Source organism: Leptonotus elevatus, chromosome 19 (genome assembly GCF_054856555.1).
Source record: "Leptonotus elevatus isolate MCC_2025b chromosome 19, RoL_Lele_1.0, whole genome shotgun sequence".
Classification (NCBI taxonomy): Eukaryota; Metazoa; Chordata; class Actinopteri; order Syngnathiformes; family Syngnathidae; genus Leptonotus; species Leptonotus elevatus.
Window position 1 is genome coordinate 12,548,253 of NC_141257.1, and position 21,695 is coordinate 12,569,947.

A 21,695-nucleotide genomic window follows, 5' to 3' on the forward strand; every position below is an offset into this window, starting at 1 on the left:
TTTCTGCTCTCTCCGCCAGAGTTTGAAGTGGCTCTCCTCCTAGTCCGTGCTTGCATCTTCTCTGTGGTGACCAATGTCGATGAATCATTTATCAGTCCTCCGTCTGTCCTGGCCCATCTGTGTGGGCTCATCAGCAACTAAAAGGACTCCTACCTATTGAAGTTATCGCCATTATTTGTGAGGTTTTGAGTTTGAATGATTGTTAAAATGAGCGGGGTGGGGGGAACATTTGTTTGACATTTTTCAACTAACCTCCATGTTCAAGTGTTAGCTCAGAACATTTATTCAAGCTCTTTTTGCATTACATTATTACGATTGTAAATCCAAATTGATAACTATGAACTACCTAGACTTTTGTCAAGTTTACCAATAGACCTTAAGACTTTACAAAAGGAAGCATTGTCAGAAAAAAACAAATATTTGACTTTTCTACATGCAGTAGTGAATTCCTTCTGTTTATGCCCTGAATGCAGATTAAAAGTCTTGCATCCTTATTTATTTTGAACACTTCTCATCTTTTTACTTTACCCTTCAATTCCTTATATATTTTTTTAATATTTGTATAATCATGTTTAAAAAGATGATTTAAATGTGTTTTCAAAAGGTATTTAAAAACATTTCACTATAAATGTGGATCACAATTTATAACCGCTGGTAAATTCCAGAAAGTACTTTCCTTTCCATTGCAATGATTGCAACTTCATTCTCCTTATTATAGATTTGTATATTGCATTTGTGTAATTATGTTTAAAAACATGGTATAAATGTGTTTTCAATATATATATATATATATATATATATATATATATATATATATATATATATAATTTATAACCGCTGGTAAATACCAGAAAGCGGCTAATTCCGGGTTTTCCATTGCAATGACTGTGTCACGGTGGACGTGAGGGGTTAAGGGATGGTGGACTCAAATGCAGGGAAGTAAGGCAGTGAGACAGGAATAAAGTGCAATATGTGGAACTTTAATGAGGCACAGAAGAAAAGGTGAGCAGACAACCATAACTTAATGGGCGTGGACATATCATAGTTTGACTGGACAGAACAGGACGTGACTGGACTGGTTGTTTGCGACTGGACAGGACGTCGTGACTGGACAAGACGACATGACTTACAGTGACAGGACAGGATGTGACTAGATTGGTCACCGTGATTGGACAGGACGGGACTAACAAGCGTGACGTGCCAGGACCTGATTGCCTTTACTTGACTTGACTAGATGTGGTGTGGCTATGGCTGTGAGAATGGCTTGGCTGTAACGATGGCTATGACAATTTTTATGCAAATTTTGTGAAAATGCACAAAACGGACATGCGGTTTATACCCGTTTCCATCCGCTCTTCTTTTGCGAATATGCCCCGCGAGATGACGTTGTAGTGACGGAACTTTGGGACAATAGAGAGTTCCAGGTGGGAATGTTGGTTATGATGGACTGAACGAAAGTAGTTTGTCTTGTTGGCTTCCTTCCCGCATGTAAGTGAAGTGTGTCGTTACATTGAGAGGTGATGTTAATACAGCCATCTAAAATTGCATTAATGTTTTTTTTCTTTAATTAATTATAAAAATAATCGTGTTTCTTCGTCTCTCCAAACATATCTTACTTTATCATCCGCCATTTATTGTGACTACAAACGTGGCATATACATTACAGCCGTCCTCAGCGTCTTCCTTTGGACACATGCAAGCCTTGAAATGCTTCTGTGTGTACGAGATTTGTTTGAGGAACGAAGCTGGCTTTGCTTCCGTCTGGACGGGGCCTAAATATCTCTGATAATTACTTGACAAGACACAACTGGGGAAGACACAAGCGGCTGAGGGCACTGTTAGGTTGACACACAGGTGGACGTGGTTACACATAACGAGATGATGGGAAACAAAACACTCAACACAGACAACAAAGAACATGAACACCCAAAATCGAACAAAAACCCACCACCATATATATATATTTATGTATTGTATTTGTGTAGATATGTTTAAAAACATGATATAAATGTGTTTTTAACAAATATTAAAAAAATAAATTGTGTACAGTATTGCATTTGTGTAATTATGTTTAAAAAGTTGATATAGAAGTGTTTTAACAAAATATACAGTAAAAATACATGTGGATCATGTTGTATAACCCCTGGTCTGGTAAACACCAGAAAAGTGGCTTATCCTGGTTTTCCAAGGCAATGACCAAAACTTCATTCTCCTTATTATAATGGTACCTTTGCGAGGTAGCTGGTTGGATAACGTAAATCCAATGTGCCAAACTTCAGACTGACATGATTGTTGTTGACAAATCAGAGGCTAAACATGCAAAATATGTCTGCCCGAAATGCACATTCATATAACCTATACGGGTTGCAACATTAACATATTTAGGCGTGATAGATAGAAAAGTCTTGTGTGTTAAACTTCACACTATTCGGCCAGTAAGGTCAGCAAGTTAGAAAAATATATATTTTCGTATGATGTGTAAATTTTTTGTAGACTTTTTAAATGAAGTTTCTCAATAATGCGGTAAATTTGGCAGGCGGAATGGATTTTAGTTGTTTTTCTGCCTGCTCTGGTTCACCATTAGATGTCTTTTGCTCCTTTACCCCTTTAGTTAATTTTAAATATTTGTTTCTATTTTTGTCTTAGTTTACTATGTACTTCAGTTTTCACACCTTCCTGTGGTTTGTCCTAATAGTGAGCAACTCATCCGAACATCCCAACACTTTGCTCCCTGTCAGAGTAAAATACCACCATGCCGATTTAGCACCATCAACCCAAGTCCAGCACCTGACCTTTTGATTAAAATATGAACTGTCTTCATTTGCACCTTCTAAAGAAAGTCTACCAAGTCCAAGAAGCTACTCCATTACCCAAACTTTAACTCACTTCCACTTATGACAAGGACAGCGAAAGTGGCAGACATATTAAACTTCTGGCCTGAGGTGTGTACTTGGGGGTGGGGGGTAGCTTAAGCTATGTTAAAGTCAGTGGTTCATCAGGAGGTCACTACTAAAAAGATGCAAGGTGATTTATGGTTTCTCTAGGAGGGAAGCAGAAGGGAGGGGTGAGGGTGAGACTTAACACCCCATTAAAAATGTTGGATGTTTTGGCAGCCGGCATTTTGGTGTCCTTGCCATGGCAAACTATCCTGGTGTAGTGGATAGAAAATAGGCTTATAGTACCTCACATGAAACTGTCCCAAAAATATGAAGGAAAAAAAAACACAAAAAAAAACAAAGGCAAAAGATTAATGAAAATAATGAAAATAAAGGGTAAAAAGATGATAAAAGGCCTGAAAAAGAAAGAAAGATAATTGTCAGTCTACAATGGATTATTAGACTAATGCCACACATTTGCAATTATAATGGCCCCTAATGGGTTCATATACATACAAACTATCCTTAATGACATTATATAAATGGGTAGGGGGCACACTAAATATTCATAATCATAGTTTTGCTTGTTTGGTGCACTGCACCAAATTAAGACCCCTTCAAGAGGTCATTTCCATTTGCAGTATTTTTTTCTCTTGCATGCCAATGATTTGAGGCACACTTATTTTTATACCAAGGTACACAACTGTTCGAAACTTTGAACATTTTCACAATTTACACAACAAAAGGTTACATAAATCTCGCACCACAGCCCAAAAAGATCACTCCAATATTAGCTCACTTGGTTTTATGTTGTGTAAAAGTTAGCTAATGTTAGCTATTCATAAAGTTAGCCAGGTGGGTGATGGTAACTTTTAGCTTATATATTAACAAAATGTAAAAAAAAAATAAAAAAAACTTTTCATTGGTGCAACACACTAAAAGCAAGGGTATAAAGCTAAATTGTCTACTCTGTGTTAAATTCCCAGGTTTCTGCGGTATCTGAGCTCGATAAGTCATTTCAAAACTTTTTCCACCTTTAATGTGACCTATAACCTTTGCAACCCAATTGACAAAAACATCTTCTAAAGCAGGGGTCAGCAACCTTTCCTGTCAAAAGAAATAACAAAATATCTGTCTAGAACCCCAAAACTTTCGAACATTGTGATAAATGAAACATAAGTGTTAGTCTAATGTACAGAGGGCCCGATAAAGCTAATTAGAGCTGCACTAAAACTGAAACTATGCAGCATCCAATACATGGAAATTTATTTTCTTCTTCTTTTCATCTACTGTTTTTGGATTTATTTATTTATTTTTGGGTGTAATTAATGACATTTGTCAAATTTCTGATAATTTTATGCACATTATATGGTAATTTTCTACCTTTCTTGGACATTTTATTTTTACTTTTTGAGCATTTTAATTTCTGACTTTTTTTTTTTTTTTGCAAATTTGTGTACATTACTCTATGTGGAAACTTTATGCTTTTCTGCATCCTTTTTTGACATTTATAGTTTAAAAAATGTTTTTCATCTATCTTTTGTCACCCTTTCCTACACCTTATAAATTAGGACTCTGACATTTTTGATTATTTAATTATTCTATTTTTAATCAAAATTGTTAATTCATTCAGATAAGATTTAATCTAAAAAATTAAAATAAATATGTAATTTTTTTTTTATTTAATTTAAATTTTTCCACTTTCACATCTGTCAGATATTGATGTTAGTGATATAAACAGATAGGATATCATCGCTGTCATGTGAAAAACACTTATGTCCATACATTTTTATTTTTTTATTTTTTACATGTTTACGTTTATGCAGTGAAACTGAATGCAGATATCCCCAAAACGTAATCAAATAAAAAATAAAAAGGGGGGGGGGGGGGTTGGACATAAGTGTTTTTCACAGGACAGCGACGATATGCGAAAACACTTGAATTTGTCATCGTGGGATGTGCCCATACCTGTATGGCTCTGTAAAAGGAGAAAAAAGAAGAAAAAAAAGTACCTGAGCCCAATGATTAGCTGTATATGGTACATTAAAAGTGAGACAAAAAAAATCTGATGTACCGGTATATGTTCATGCGTTTCTGTCACCTTAGCTATGGCAGTCCACCTGGCTCAATCTCGGGGCCCCTTCATTTTTCCAGTTTGTTATACAGCTCTGGAAAAAATTAAGAGACGAACAAACAATTATCAGTCTATCTGGATTATAGATGTGTTTTAAAGTGAAATTACTAGGTTTAACTCGTAAACTGCTCACAAAAGGGGGCAGGACTACAAAAGTTATTGTACTTCTTACTTCCTTCGAACATGTGATTGACTTTTGACTTTGCTGGTAAATCTTTTCCTTTTTGGCTTTTATTTTCTTCTTTCACTTGTATTTTATATTTTGTATTGCATGTTTAATGTTCAATAAAACAATCAATCAAAAAACAAAATTACTCCAACTAAAAAAACAAACTAACTTAAACGATGCAATTGCTATTTTGGACTACAAAATAGGCAACAAACAAGCATGATGAATAGAATAGTATGAATAGAATTTGCTATCACGTTCTGTTCTACTCAATAGTAATGAAGTTAATAGAGACAGAAAAACATTCACAGTCACATTTACAGTCACTGCCTGCACAGAAGTGACGCAAATGAACCCAATCAGTGACTTGCTTTCAACTCAATTCCCTAAGAACACAATGACTCTGTATTTTTGGCAGTAAATATTTAGATTCATTTGGGTTTATACCACTCCTCATGTTTACTGTGTACTGTATTTTTGTTTGCCGAATCATTTCTGTGCTTCCTCTGTGAGCGCCATGTTTGATGTGGAGGAAAAGGCTCCAGCAGGTTGCTGAATGAATATTTAAAAGTGACTCAGTGAAGTGGTGGGCCACAGAATGCTTTGCTTGTCTGCTCTGCAAGTCAGTCAGTCATCTAGCCACAGGTATGTCATAAAACTCAAGCGACATCACTCACGCTCGGAAGGAAGGCGGAGTACAGGAAAAGGCTTGTGCTGTGCTGAGAGGCTTGGTAAGAAAAAATAATTGGTACGGGGGAATGGATAAGAGTTTATAGCATTCACTAATGTGTTGATGTGGTCAATTATTTGATTACTGTTGCAGATGTTGCCAAAAAAGTCTGTTTTTAAACTTTGCAGGAAATAGCTTCAAAAATAAAAGTCTGATTATAGATTTCACAAAGATTGATGTTCATGTGTTGGCAACATCTGCAGCAATAATCTACAAATAATCAATCACCTAAAAAAAAAGTGTTAAAAGCTAAGGGTGTCAGACGATTACAATTTTTAGTCGTAATTAATCGCATGACTTCAACAGTTAACTCACGATTAATCGCAAATTTGATATATGTTCTAAGTGTACAATAAAATTCTTTTTTCAAGTTTTCATACTCTTGTTAACATAAAAGTGGGAACAATGTCAAATTAATCGAAATATGGCTTCATCTTTTAGTCATTGATACAGTAATTTCATAATATTTCATAAAATTGAGTTAAAAATTTAAAAGATGTACTAAACTGTAAAAAAACGAGTGTGATATTAATTTACGTTCAGGTCATTTTTCTGCCACTAGATGGCATAATTGCATTTGTAAGACGTTAGTGACAGCTCAGTGCATTTTTCTTTTCATAATAAGAGCTATCTAATCTGTAACATGAAGTAACTTGTGAAATTAGGCCCATTTTTAAAATTGTAAAATACAACTTTAACCCAATCGCCACAAATATATGCATTAATAATAAATGTATTACTGCAAAATTTTCTGCTGCGTTGCGACTGGAATTCCCCCAGTACAGGCTTTCCAAGTAAGGGGCGGTCATTATTTGCCCGTAAAAAATGGTGGTGTTATAGGAACTTGAAATTAACGCACTCATTTTGACACCCCTATTCAAAACATTTACTGTATCAGATAACTTCTGAGGTCAAACAAAAGGCGAACTCTGCTTTTTTTCTGATTTTCAAACAACTTTAAGACTTTTGTTACGGACGTCCATAATTGTCACACGAGTTTAAAAATAACTTTAACACTGGTTCTTCTTTCTTCACTTTGTTTACCATATAAGTATAAGTATGTAGAGTTTCCAAAGCAAATTGTACACCAACTTTGAACATATGGAATAATGTCATGAGTTGGTGAACTTTAGAAGAATACTTACTTTGGAGAGGACTACGGTCTGGACTACTATTATTATAGATCATTAAAGCTAGTAAATCCTTGGTTGACAAAAAAAAAATACATACTTTACCCTGTCCAACACGACCCCAAAAAAAAGAGTACTGACGTGATTAGTGGTTGCTGTGGTTGGTGTTTTTTTTTTTTTCCCGTAAGCTCGATTCAACAGCTAAAAACTTTCTTTGCCTTCATTGGGAAACTCCTGCTCAAAGTCTGCTTTGTACTCAGCGTTGCATAAGTACATGTTTGCCAATGCTGCAGTCAGAGAGGGACTGTTATTGGCCTAAGCTCCAAAAACTGCATCCGCATGCAATGTGAACTGTGCTCCACTTTTTTTTTGCCCGCAAGCTTGAAATGCAGCTTTGTGTAATTTTGACATGCTATTTATTCTGTGTTAGTGTAAGGAAAAAAAAAGTTTTCTTCTCTAAACGTGCAGGATAAAATGACAATGAAACATGTTAACTTCAAATGTATCATGAAATATTACAATAAACGAACTGTATACTGTCTGGTACGGAAGCGTGATGAAACTGCTAATGTGGAATCAACATTTTTGACTAGCAAAACGTTTAAACGTAACATTCAAATGCATTTTCAAGTATGTTCAAACGTACTTGCAAGTGAATTTAAACGTATTTGTCAGTCAAACATGTCTACTCCACATCCGCTTCTACACCGTGAAAAAGAAGAAGCTTTTTCGGCAGCTAGGGTGCCCAAAAAAATGCAGTGAAATAACCGAAAATTACTTCTCATAAAAATACATTTATTTCCATAATTAAAATACAGTTTGTAGTTGTTTGCACATTTGAAAACAAATTACCTAGAAATATAATAAGTAAAAATTGTATGAATCTTAAAATTACAGTAATGCGCTGTTATTAATTGTTTTTAATGACATTATTTTATGGAGAAAGGTTGTACAATAATTTGTGTTTGATGTAATATAACAGTATATGACACAAAATATTTTGATTAGTCTTTCAAAACATGTCAAAAACCTGTTTAAAAACTAGATACTGGGTTTAAAATTGCAATTATTAAGCCCTTTACCACCTTACGAAGCCATCAAATCGCTTTTCAATTTCGGCATTCCAAAGATCAAGGCAAATACTTTGTTTTGTATGTTATTCACCCTCTCAAGCTTTCTCCTTTTCCTATGTCTCTTTAGCTGTCCTTTCACAATAAATATTTACAATGCCAATGAATGTTACCATTTAGGGCATTACAATAATTGTTATTTTCACTAAAAAGTAAACAGTCAAAGAATTTATTGTAAAATGACACATTTTTAGTATTAATTTCTCAGTAATTTTAAGCGGTCTATTTTCCTCTAAAAAAATAGTTTTAAAATGGCATTTTACAGTTTATTCCCTTAAATAACAGACACATATTTGTGAAATTAAGATTAATTTGTGAAAATATTTTAACAATAAATATATGCATTTCTTGTTATGTCACCGGGGTAGACGGTGAGAGTGGATCCCAAAACACGCAGAACACGAAATGAGGAATGAGATTTATTCCACAACGCTGCGCGGAAACAAACCACCCGAAAAAAATGGTTACAAATTAACACAACTGAGGACAGTTGCAAAAGGCAAGGAGAAAAATAAAAATGGACAAAAAAAAAAAACGCTTGCTTACAAAAAGCAAGGAATAACATATGGTTTCACACGAAATAGAAAGCACAACTTTGAATAACATGGCAAAAGCACACACGCAAAGGTATCACTTACAGGTAACGGTGAAAGAAACGCAAACTATAAATCCAACAACTATGAGTGCGACAAAGAGCAACATGGAAATACAAGACACGTAAAAACCTATAAAAAAAAAAAAAACTATGATAGGCTATGAAAACACGAGCATAAACACTTGTCAGTTCGGCAATGAGCAAGATGAATAATCTGGCAGTGGTGACTCAGTCGCTTTTAAAGTCCATTGATTGTTCATGGGGAACAGGTGTGGTAGTGGAGGGAACGCCCACCAATCACTCAGGCGCTGGAATGAAAAAAAAAACAACACAGAGGCCTGAGAGCCGAGCCATGACATTTCTAATGTGTTTTTTTGTTGTTGATGTTGTTTTGTGAAAGAACAGAAATGTGTGTTTTCACAGTTACAGTGATTTCATGTTATATTAAATTTAGTCTATTTTTGAAAATTTAATTTGAAAAATATAGGATAATCTATCAAAAAAAATAAACAGCGAAATTCAGTTGTTTTTGTTTTGTTTTGTTTTGACAGTGCATACTCAGGAAATATAACCCAGCTTCTTTTTTTTTTAAACACGTACATGAGCACTCATCTCTTCAGAGATTGTCTTTGGGAAATCCCATCCCTGAGGTCATTTTGCAATAAATGTTGTGAAGGTCGTGAAATACTTCCACTCTTAAGTCATCTGGGAAGGAAGATGAGCAGGCAAGCTCGGATGGAGACAGATGTGATAAACACAGAATGCATGATGCTTGGATATTATTTGGTCTGGTTTATCTCGCTGGTTTGATGCAATTCTTCTTCTTTTTCACTGACAGTATAGTAGCAGAAGCATACTTTGCATTTTTGTTGATTGCATTTTTTTTGTTGTATGGGGTTGTTAAATATAAGATAAATATCATCTTTTGCAGTGACCTTATGATAAAGATGCACAGGGGGGAAAAAAACGGTTGCCTACTTTCTATTCCCGCTAACAAAAAGTCGAATTTAATGACTTTGAGTGCTACATTTAAATTAACCGGGTATGAAATATCTTTATCTTAATTATCGTCCAATACCCTGTGGCAGAATTTTGAAGGCAAATCAATAGGCAGTATTGACCTTCAGCACGGACAGTGCTTGGCAAAAAGACAAAATCAATACAGTTGCTCCAGCAAACAAACACACGTGCTGCTGGTAAGCTAAACCTGCTGTTCTATTTCCCTTAAACAGATATGCACATTTATTGATTTGCATTCTGTATTCGTCTACAAGATTGAGAGGTTTTAAGATTGTAATTACTCACAACTGGAGAAAATACAGACAAAAAAGATGAATACATTAAAATAGCATCATTGCGGGAATGCTGAACAGCTTTCCCACATGTTGTTTCTAACCGTTATTAACCGTTTCTAACCGTTATTATTATTACATTTATATCAAGCACTTTTTATTCTGCACACTTTTTTTCCCGTGCAACAACTTCCACATAATACTTTCGATTTACAAATTTCAACTTGCTTCCAAAAATTCATACCTCCCGTGGTATATATTGTCTGATTCAACATTACTTACAGTATTAGCACAATTTAACGTTAAATATCAATGTTTCCCTGTTGATTTTCAATCAAATTTTCAAAGTCCCACTTTCCACAGCCACTTCCATACATACAACTGATCATCATTGCCAGCTCTGATACTGCTCAGTGGCGCAGTTCAGCATTTTCAGCATTCCCACGCAATTTCTCCAGAAATTGCACTTGTCTAGTTAACAATAAAGTCCATCTTTCATCGCGTGCAAAACTGTTATTTGAGTTGTCATTCTGTTTACTGCTCAAGTTTGTTTGTTATGTCAACTCCTGTAGCCACTTTCCAAACCATCATCTCCTATTGGAGACATTTTATGAGGGCGTGTTTACTGTTGGTTTTGATTTTCTAAGGCCCACTGACTTCCCTGAAATGTTTGTTTACTCTGAAAACATGTGGACGGGTCATTAGTCACCAGATAAACAAGGCCGCAGGTACGTGCCGTTCCCGCAGGTTACTTTCAATTAAATACATACAACAGAGTACTGTAAACAAGAATGCCAATCCTGTGAAGAATGTGCACAAACCTTGAACAAAATCACACTTGCTTTGGAGTAGTACATGGAGAAGTATTCCCAAACACACAGGCTTGCCCACAGAGGTGTGATCTGCCCGGCAAGGCTGTGAAAACACCCCAGAAAGCAAACAGCCTCACAAGGCAAGTGCTTGTTCCGGGGCCAGAAGTTTGGGCACCCATCCTTACATCTTTGTGAGAGGTGAAAAAGGTTGAAGGTGGAAAGTATAGGCGGTCCAATGACAGTAGAAAAATAAGTTATCACTACTGATAGAAGAGTGATTGTTAATAAAAAAATAAAAAAATGTCATGTATCAATTCTGTGGGGTTGGGTTTTTGTTTGATGTTGGGTGTTCATGTTCTTTGTTGTCTGTGTGTTCAGTGTTTTGTTTTGTGTTCCTTGTCTTTTCCCTCGTCTCGTTGTGTAACCACGTCCGCCTGTGTGTCTTCCCTTCCCCTGTGTGTCAACCTAACGGTGCCCTCAGCCGCTTGTGTCTTCCCCAGGTGTCTTGTCAAGTAATTAACGAAGGTGTATTCAAGCCCCGTCCACACGGAAGTATAGCCGACTTCGTTCCTCAAACAAATCTCGTACACACAGAAGCATTTCAAGACTTGCGTGTGTTCAAAAGAAGAAGCTGAGGACGTTTAGCGGCTGTAATGTATATGCCAAATCTGGAGTGGCGCTGTAGCGCGGCCACAGGGAGTTAATGGAAAGCGTAGAAGAAGAATCAGCGAAGAAGACGAACACTTTTTCCCTAACTTTATTGCAATCTACAGAACAAACATGGCTTTGCGTGTATCAAAACAACACGGGAGAAGTGACTATGGCGGGTGATTCAAGTACAACACCGCTTGTTGAACGTGGGAATAAAGAAGCAAAATATTTTGCTGCATAAGCAAGCGAAGGAGGCTGCGCAAGACGACTACGACACGGCTATCCGCCATTATTGTTGACAGACTGACGGTTCGCGCGCAGTCACGCGAGAATTGGCGCCTACGTCATCAATCTGCGACATTGCGTCGTCATCGAGCTGCGACCATTACGTCATCACTGGAGGAGTATCCTGCATAAAGGTGTCCAGACGGAGTGATCGGTTTCAAGCTCCGAAACTGCGCCATCGTGTGGATAAACAGCCGAACCGGTAAGAAACTTGTGAGGATACACTGAAACTGGCTTACGTGTGGACGGGCCCTTAGTTTGTGGGGTTTGTTCAGTCAGTTTGGGTGCATTGTGTACATTATGTGTGGACGTTCGTGTGTCAAATCTTCATCACAGACAAGCCGTCTTCGTCACAGTCAAGCCGTCTTTGCCACAGCCAAGCCAAAGCCCCAGCCAAGTCATAGCCACTCCACAGCAAGTCAAGGCAAACCAGGTTCTGTCACATCATACTAATTCCAGTAATGGCGACTAGTCTAAACACGTCATGTCCAGTCATGGCGACCAGTCTAGTCCCGCCCTCTCCATTCATGGCGACCAATCCAGCCCAGTCACGGCGACCAGTCCAGTCACGTCATGTCCAGTCATGGTTGTCTGCTCACCTTTGTCCCTATGTTTCATTATATGAATTGGAATCGCGAAAATTACATTACTTGAATAGATAACGTGTCGCTTTATTTTTTTGCCCCTGGCATTTCACAAATGTTTACAGCGTTTGCACTTCCTTTCATGGTTTAATACAGCACATCTCTTTGTTTGCTAAATTAATGTATTTGCATATACTTTTTTTCCCAGAATGTGCAAAGTGAATAGCAATTGCGCAACTCTTTAGTAAATCAGGTCCATGTAGTCCTAAATCTTTCAAAACTGAATAAAAAACACAAAAAACATTTAGATGTTTGAAAATAAACCAAGTTCTGTGGGATGCAACAGACTCCCCGATGAACTTCACTTTTGCAATTGTTTTTCCCCCACTGGCATACTTGCCTCATTGGGCCTTCATACTTCCTATATTAACACATTGCAATGCACGTTGACCAAACAATCCAATCGTAAAAATGGCGAGTGTGCAAACATTCCCAAGATAAATTGTCTCAAGTTATCTGCACAATGATGTACACGAAGATGATGAATAACAGCTTCAATTGAAATATAATCTTCATTTAATGCCCCTGAGTCATCACTAAAGTTGTGATAGTACAGGAAGTAGAAATGTGCCATAAGCCAACATGACAGGAAATATAAGACTTCAACAAGACAAAGTATTATAAATATTAATTAATTACTTGCTATAGTTTGAAGTTGCATTTTCACAGTGTAGTGTGTTTTATCTGATCTTTTATTGTTAAATTTAGTTTGAAACATCCCATGTAATTTTCTAATATTACGCTACTGGGGCAATGAGTACAATCGATTTGTTAATGGTTAGGGGTGTCAGGCGATTACAATTTGTAATCGTAATTAATCCCATGACGTCAATAGTTAACTCACGATTAATCACTAATTGTATATTTGTTCTTAATTTTTTTCATTTCATTATTTTTTTTTTTTTACATTAGCATGTTGCGGTTTGTCTGGGTCGGACCCCGGAATGCAGAAATGGCGACAAGTGGTAGAAAAAAAGGTAACGGAGTTTATTTTGCGGAGGTCAGGCAAAAACAAAAAAGACTCAGGAGGCAGGCAATCAGGAAGGAGGAGAGTGGGCTGGCTGTAGAATCTTGACGAAGAAAACTATAACAAAAAACAAAGTTCCAGGGCAAACAGGTTACAAAAACTTCGTGGTTACATCAGGCAAAATGCAAAAACTGCAAACGCTAGAAGATATGCTGTGTGGCACTAATGCATGGGATGGAATTATCTGGCGCCATCCTGGGTGCAGACCAGGCATCTTATTGAGAAAGGCTGATGATCCAATTGAGCCCAGGTGTGTCCCACCAGATACCAGCCACACCCACCTGCCTGACCTGCCAGGAGAAAACACACCTGCCATGAACAAAAGGCAATCATGACATAGCATTCACTAATAAGTTGATGTGGTCAATTATTTGATTACTGCTGCGAATGTTGCCAAAAAGTCTGTTTTTAAACTTTGCTGAGAATAGCTTCAAAAATAAAAGTCTGACAATAGATTTCACAAAGATTTATATTCATGTTTTGGCAACATCTGCAGCAGTAATCTACAAATAATCAAAAAATGTGTTAAAAACCAGGGGTGTCAGGCAACTACATTTTTAGTCGTAATTTATCGCATGACTTCAATTGTTAACTCATGATTAATCGCAAATTTCATATTTGTTCGAAAAGTACAATAAAATATTTTTTTCTACATTTTCATACAAGTGTAAAAAATGTTTAATATAAATATGGCTGCATTGTCTTTGATACAGTAATTTCAAAATAATTCATAACATTTAGTTAAAATTAAAAAGATGTACTGCACTGTAAAAAAAAACGAGTGTGGTATTGATTTGTGTTGGTCATTTTTCTGCCACCAGATGGCATAATTGCATTTGTGAGACGTTAGTGACTGCTCAGTGCATTTGTCTTTTCATATTAAGAGCTGTCTAATCTTTAACATGAAATAACGTGAAATTCTGCACATTTTAAAAAACCATCTGTTCTCTATTTGGACATGCTTGTCTGACGTCACACCGAGCCGCTCTTTAATAAAACATTTTCCAATTTGAGTTGCCTTGGCATCGCGGAACAAAGAATAATATCATAAAAGTGAAACCACACACACACATGAGACAAACATTGACACGGTAAAACGCCGTGTACTTTCCCCCAAAATATGTTAAATATTTTACTTTGTTCACTTCTGGCATTTGAGTTTGGTATGTGACAATTGTTTTTGTAGGTGATGCAAGAAAAGCTCCAATTTTTGCCTCACATTCTGTCAAGGCGACAACGAACGGCCGAGTCTGGAATTCAGTGTATTATTTTTCTACCCCTCGCTTCTCTGTTGAAACAGTGGCAGTCTGTTTTGAGAAATGTGAGCTTGTTTTGCTTTATGATCTGCAATCTGCCTTCTTTTTGATACGTTGCCTCACTGACCACTAGAGAATCCTTCAATAACATAGCTCGGTGTCCAATGAGGCCTCCCATTCCCATTTTAAGGACAAACGTTTTCAGCCCATTTCAAGAACTACAAAAGACTTTTGTATGTACAGCCAGGAATAGTTTCACCTATTGTCTGGTTATTTTGGAACAACCGATCTTTTTCCAAAATGGGAAACTTGATTCTTGGCTGCTTTTGTGAGCAACAGTAATTAAATAATTTAGCCTACAAAATTGTTCCTTTTAAAGTACAACTACATTGAGATTTTGTTTATGTTGTCTTATCCAACGATCCGTCCTTGTTTGTCGGAAAATGGAATCTGCAGGCAGGATTCTTCTTTTGGACGGGTTTCCTGTGTTCTTTTTCCCTAAGTAAGCATCGGTTATCCATCCCCTCTGTCAAGAAGGCAAAGTATGGGTGGAGGAACCAGTCGCAGGGAAGCAGGGCAAGGAGGCAAAGGTGATGTATGAAAAACGACTTTAATTACTACAAAACAAAAGCGAACTCCAAATGTCAAGTGAAAACAAAACGTGGGGGGAACAACAAGGCAAAAACTGGTCGCATGACAGGAGGAAAATGACAATGAACCGACACAGACAAAGGGGAGACAGGAGACTAAATACACACACGCTAATGACACAACAAGACACACCTGGGGCAAGACACAAGTGGCTGAGGGCACTGATTGGTTGACACGAGGAAGGGCAGGATGACACTTAACAAGACTAAGGGAGACACACAAGGAAAAACAGAACCCAAACCTGACACCCTCGTTCAAAAGTGATCGGTAAAGAAGTACTGTAGGAACTGTAAACAGAATGGAGGACATTTTGTAAATAATAAAGAAATTTATCTTGTTCAAGTATTTCATGGAATTCTTACGACAAATCCAGATTGTAGCAGTTGAAGGAAGTGTTCCTTTAGTTTTGCTAATAGCTAGCTAGTTGAGCTGGACTAGAATTGCTTAATTTGCTCATCACTCAACTCAACTCTATATTTATAGAGCACTTTAAAACAACCACCGCTGTTTTCTTAAGATGGAACCCAGGGGCAGTAGATACAATGAAAACAGCAGAGGCCCCGGAATTGAACCGTGTGGAACACCATACACACTAAAAACAGTTGGGTCAAAAATAACCCAACTATTGGTTAAAAATGGACAGATCCTCTACTTGGGCCTTTTTGACCCAACTTTGAGTCAAGAAATGGATCTTTTAGTTTAAAACAACTCATAAATATTGGTCAGATCCTTTACTTGCATTTTGTATAAAACAACCCAGAAAGTTGGGTCAAATTGACCCATAAAGTGGATCGGTCCATTTTTGGTCCATAATTGGGTTACTTAACAACTTACAACGTACTTTTTTTTGCTCGACATAGTTAGTTTGAAGGGATTACAATAATAAAGAAATCACATGACGTACCATCACAAAAGTCAGAAGTCGAGTACTGAGCTCACCAAATTTCCTGCAGCCAATGGTGGCCAAGCGGGGTGTATAATCACAAATCATTTGAGTCAGGTGTGTGTTTTGACCTCTGCCAAACCCGAGACTGACACACCGAACCTCTGGGGTTCGACCGAACCCAGGTTACGAACCACTGACTCTAAAGGATTTACAGCAAACATCACAAATTCCATCACCTGAAAGGCTTGAATGCCTGTGAGTCCATGTAAGCATTTCTGTTTCTTATAATGTGCACGTGCGGGATGTTTAAAATCCTGGGGCCGAATGCCTGAACCTGTAAGCTTCTGCAAGGAACCCCGTTCTCGCCGAGATCCACAAAAACAGATTATCTCTGACATTCCACATCTGGAAGCAATTGAAAGCAGAGTTGCTGTTTTTTCTCAGAAATACGCAAATATGTAGGACAAAGTGCACATGAAAGGAAGGAAACTGACTCTTACAGTATACGATGATGTACAGTAAATGCATCTTAGTAACATTTGAGGTTAGGTATTTTTATAGTATTTTCGTAAGAACAGGCGCATTTCATATTGTTTACATGTAAAGAAACCCTTCCAAACATTTGGTAAGAATACGAAACCATCAAAAAACATTTTCCAAAACAATAATAACCCTTGGTCAGAACGGGTTAAAGAATAACTAATTATTGGATCAGGCAGTTGTGACTGGTAACATGATAAATTGTTCATGGGAAATTGTCAAATTAAATTGTCAATAGTCCAACAGGCACACCTGGATACATGTTATAAATCCATTTATTGCAGCATGTAAACAACAATTAATTTGGCTGGAATGAGATGATCTGGATTCGCTCCAACATCACCGCCAAATGGACTCTGAAATATAATTACGGTCTTCTCAATTTATAGAGTAAGAAAATCTAAGTAAGAAAAAACTGTATTGAACGTCTTTGTGATTTTCAAACACAATTGCAATGAACAGTTAGCTAGCTAGCTTACACCCTGCTTTAGATCGCCTCGTTGTCGCAATTGGAAAAACCCAGCGACAAACTGGTGAGGAGGAGTGGAGGCTTTAACCCCTTTTCACACTGCACTCAGTCACTGTGAAAAGAGTCAGTGTGAAACAATCGCACAATGCAAAATGACTCGATTCTAGTGTGCCCATATTTGGAAGTATTGACGTAGCAGCCTACCAGGAAGTAAAAAACGGATAATGGTGGGTGCATATTGCATAAATGTTATATATATGGAATGTAAACTTTTGTGTGAGGAAATGCTCTAAAACAGTCATTTTGTAATTGAACATTTCCTGTTCTTTATAGATTTGTTTACCAACACCACATTTTCAAAACTGGTTACTTGGTTACCGACCGTAGATGCTAAACTCTTGAATTGTGTTCTCCCTTACCAGAATTGTTACTTTCACTGACTCATCATGACAAAAAATCTTGAATTCAGAACTGTGATATTGACACACAGTAAATGTGCTTTTGTTTTTTTTGTTTTTTATACATGATGCATTGATGTGCACGACAATAGCTCGAGCAGGAGTTGTCATTATTCAAAAGTATTCTTTTTGAGACAGTAACAATCATAGAAGGCTGAATATGAAACTGTATTATCCCAAGTCAGTCAAGTGCAAGATTTGCACTTGATGATTTATTGCAGAGGGAGCATCTACACTACATCAGCATTAGTCTGACATAGGCAGATTAAAAGAAAAACAGCAGCAATTACAGTATAGTACAACAGAATATAGTTTATGTAATGTTAGACAGAATAAAGCCGGACCCTAATATATTATTATTATTATTATTATTATTATCCATCTTCATTATTATTATTATTATTATTATTATCCATCCATCTTTATTATTATTATGATTATTATTATTATTATCCATCCATCTTTATTATTATTATTATTAGTAGTAGTAGTATTATTATCCATTATTAATATTATTATCATTATTATCATCCATCTTTATCATTATTATTATCTTTATTATTATAATTATTATAATTAATTTATATTATATCCATCTTTATTGTTATTATTATCAAAGTTAAAGTACCGCTGATTGTCACACCCACCTAAGTGGGGCAAAATTCTTTATCATTATTATTATTATTATTATTATTATTATTATTATTATTAGAGGTAATTCTACTGTATGCATTACCTTCCTATCGTTAAGGATGTTCAGTAATTCAGGGTACCTATGAGCCAACACACAAACTCGAAGATTCTAATTAGGCTAATAAATCAGATTTAGGCGGTCAAAATTAAATTTTGCTTGCATTATTAATACATAATATTCAATGTAATCTAATTAGCTGAGCTTTGCATAGAACAAAATAGTGACATTCAATAGATCTTACTTGCATTCTCACGACTGATGTTAATCTCTACTGTGGCACTTCATTAAAGACAAATGCTGGTTTTTGTGGCAAAATAAATATAAATACAATCCCATTTCATGATTCAGCTCTTGTCTATTTCCTTTCACCTTTGTTTACGGCTATCATTCATTAGTTGGGCATTGAGGAGCAAATCATACTCGAGCATTTTATTTTCTGTGCATTCAGTCTCACATTGGCCCTGTTGGTTTGACTAATTAAGAGGGTTTTGTGCTGAGAATGATACATCCAGTCCCCTCTTAGTCTCCAAGGTAATTAAAGTCATTCTTCAGTAATATTCCCAAATAAACGGTTTCCTCTTGCCTATTTGAGACCTAATTGGAAGCATGTGCAACCAAATCTGGGAGCTAATTTTTAACCCTTGACATTTCAAGACTCCAATTCTCCTTTGTTGTTTTTCTCTATGCATGCAGGCAAATGCGTTGTCAGCCAGTGGCTAATGACTCTGAGAGAGGCCATAAAAACATTGCATTGGTTACATAAAATCATATTCCATACATACAGAGTCTGTGCATAACAAAAGCTAGAATTAAGTTCTGTGGTCTACACATGGGCAAACATACACAGAGGCTTTTGTGAGACATTGGTGCGGTTTCTTCTTTTACTCCGGCAGCAATCGAGCTTGGAAACCACACGTTTCATTTGGAAATTCAAGAAAGACTGCACAATGGGTCCTCTGATCGCTTACGCCGTGCGCTTTCCTCAAATCCCAACGACGGGCGTGATTCCAGCGTAACGGGGTGATCTCAGGTCATGGCATTTGGCGGGAATCATATCTCACCGCAGGCGACAGAACGATTATGGGATTTATCCCAAATGATTCTCAACGTACAGTCGCTTGACAGGAGGATGTCGATGTGGTCTGCAGAGGATTTGCCCAATGAATGTAAATCATTTCTGCTGATTTCACGCTGGTTACATCACGATAAGGCTTTGTGCTGCAACACAGCTATTTAATGCTTTGTTTATAACTTTGTCCTTGATGTTACTGTCTGAGTGTGAACAACAAGCAAGTATGCTTAGATTTTATGAGTCATAACAATACATGACCTCATACAGGAATAGACTGACTGTAAACACTCTCACTTTAAACAACAACCTAAGTCAAACAAGGAATTGCAACTGGTCAAGTTTTCTAATTGTTATTAAATTACAGTGGTTCTTAGCAAGAATTCAGTTCAGTGAGTGAATAAAGCAGCGATGAGCTACTAAAATACTGAAGGGGCCAATATTTTAGCGCTGCTGCACTTCCTAACAAGGTGTATGACAAAAATGCTATTTTAGATATGGATATACATTCAAATATATGCTAATTTAAATGTTCCTAAAATTTTCAATGCATGCATAAAATATCCAACCTGCGGCTCTTTAGTCCAGTTTATATATACTGTAAACTCCTCCGCTCACTGTGGATTGCTAACAAAAACTGGTAGAAATTAGCTTCTTTTTTTTTCTTTTTTTCCACATATTTTTTATATAAAATAATCTTTAAATTAATTGCTGATTTAGTTTTTTTTTTTTAAGTAATTACATTTTCAAAAAAACAAATCAAGTCAAAAAAAAAGAGACGAACGATAGATGAAAACGTTTTTAAAAAATAACCTAAAAATTTCCAAAATGGTAGAGGAAAAGCAGAAAATTACCATAAAACGGCCATAAAATTGCCAAAAATGTAAGATTTGAATTAATAAAAAAAAAAAAAATGTTCAAAAGGTCGCTATAAAATGTTGAAAAAGAAAACAAAAAAAGGCAGAAAAAAATGTTTACAAAATTAATTTAAAAAAGCCATTAAATGTTCATAAAAGGAAGTAAAGAAGCACAAAACTGTCAGAAATTTTACAGAAAGGCAGAAACCAAAATATTATTGAGGTACTATGCTTGTGATGAATCGTTCCAAAAAAATATTAGGCCGACTCACGTTGCAGTAAAGAGTGGACCCAGTCTAACCACAACCAAGCTATGTCTGCCATCTAGTGCTGAAGGGTGATATTACAACTTTACAACTACAGTTGACCCCGGCATATTTGCAGATTTTTTTCTCTCCTTTTTTTCCCCAAAATATTTTTTAATATTTAGGTTTATTTTTTTTCGATTTCCCCAAAATTTTGGGGGTCTCTAAACATTTTTTTTCAATAAATAAATAAATATAAAAAAATGTAAATAAATACATTAATTAATAAAAAATAAATGAATAAATAATCCCACCACTCAAAAAAAAATTGCCATGGGAGAATTAATCTAGGGGCCAATCAAATTGCACATGAAACAGTAATATATAAACTGTAATGTTTTAGCATGTATACTAATAACAGTGGTTAAATTTACATAGTTAGGATATAGAACTGTTTTAATGTTTTGGCATTTCCTAATAACACAATTTTTGTTTCATACATACTCTTTATATATATGTTGTATGAATTAAATAATTGTTCATGTTTATAGTAGCAGCCTTGCCTTTGCAAAAAGAAAAAAAATCACAAAGGGTTCGACCAGAATCTTGGAATGGACTGAATTCAAGTTTAGAGGTTACAGTTTGTATACTTCTCCCGCATTATAAAATCTGCCCTGACTATAGTGTATGTCATTTAACAGGTTTTCACAGGAAAAATGTGCATGCAAAAATAACGATTAAGAATCGTGATTCCAGTATCATTAAGGTCCCCATCATCCTCATCTTCTTTTTCTTCACTCCCAACAAACTGCAAAATGACTATGAGGCAGACTCATTCTGGACTCATTAATCCTCAGCGATCCGTCTCATTCCAGATCCGGCTTCCCCCACACACCTGCTCCCTCACGGGACATTACCTCGGTTCAGAGGGGAGATAAGACGTATGATGTCATTTACATCCATCTTGTGCCAACAGCTGCTCAGTGAAAGCCATGCAAGTTTACCTGAGCAATTACCATGTATTGTTTCTGTTCACTGGAGTGTTTTGTATGTCGTGAACGGCTAAAGTGAAAGCCGCTGGAACAGGTGTGGATG

General features: G+C 36.4%; 1 long non-coding RNA gene across 1 annotated transcript; it reads right to left on the reverse strand.

Annotated features, from left to right (window-relative positions):
- Positions 1–4,807: 4,807 nt before the first annotated feature.
- LOC147158021 (uncharacterized) lies at positions 4,808–7,170 on the reverse strand. Its single transcript, XR_015091050.1, has 3 exons — positions 7,055–7,170; positions 4,951–5,044; positions 4,808–4,854 (listed from the first exon to the last, which is right to left on the reverse strand). It is a non-coding gene; the product is annotated as an uncharacterized LOC147158021 (long non-coding RNA).
- Between the last annotated feature and the right edge of the window lie 14,525 nt (positions 7,171–21,695).